Consider the following 1,039-nt stretch of genomic DNA (forward strand, 5'->3'; position numbering starts at 1 on the left):
CAGACGGTTTTATGAACGGAGCTCGTTTGGTGCCTCAAACGGCCCCCGGGATCGTGGGGCCCACTTTTTGTGCGCGAACCTTTCGGCGCAAAAATGAATGAAAACGGACCCAGGGGTTAAGAAGTACGAAAAAAAGGCATGTGCCAGACGGTTTTACGAACGAAGCTCGTATGGTGCCCCAAACGGCCCCCAGAGCCACACTGAGGTGTCGTATGGCTTGGTTGGGGTGTCGCAGGGCAGGGCCACAGGGCCCAATTTTTGTGCGTGACAACACATATTTCTATCCTAAGCTACAAAATAAACTTATTGAATGCTAAGGATGAGTCTTTAAGATATGATATATAATGCACGCAAGATACAAGTCCAATGATATACAATTTGACCTGACTTGATTCAATTTATGCGATACTACTTCTAGATATGTGTTATTAATGAATGTTCTTGTAGTATGTTGTGCGTTGTCACAAGTTTCCTTGCGTTGGAACCAAGTATAATTCCATCGCAAGTTTTTTGGTGCGATCCGAGGTCAAACACAGGGACTGTTTGAGGTTATTGCGTTTTGTTTGTGATATATGCGACCAGGGTTTTTTCAATTTTATAGAAGTAAAACATTTGACAAAATAAAGTAAAGCGGTAAAGATGCGATTGTAAAGTAAATTGCAATAAAATAAACCTAAGCTAAGATGATACAAGATATAGGTTTCATGATACAAGATACTGAGGCTGAGGCTGATTGTGAAGATTATACAAAGATCGTGTATGTGGTGGCAAGTCTTGTGTGTGGAGCAGAAATAGAAAAGACAACTAATATAAACAATGCAAGTTCCTTAATTGCGTTAAAGGTATAAGTACGGTTCCGCCTTTCCCTCAACGTACACCTCTCGGTGATCGGCCGCGTTCCCACATCTCTTTGGTGAAACAGGGACGAACGTAATGAACACAAGGTTGCTTCCATGTCTGGAAGTACTACTCGCTTTAGTTAACTCATTCTTCTAACCTTCTTTCGATAGATTAGAATGGCATCTTCACTTCTGTTCTC

The sequence above is a fragment of the Benincasa hispida genome, chromosome 11 (assembly GCF_027475165.1).
Source record: "Benincasa hispida cultivar pf3 chromosome 11, pf3_genome.v1.1, whole genome shotgun sequence".
Classification (NCBI taxonomy): Eukaryota; Viridiplantae; Streptophyta; class Magnoliopsida; order Cucurbitales; family Cucurbitaceae; genus Benincasa; species Benincasa hispida.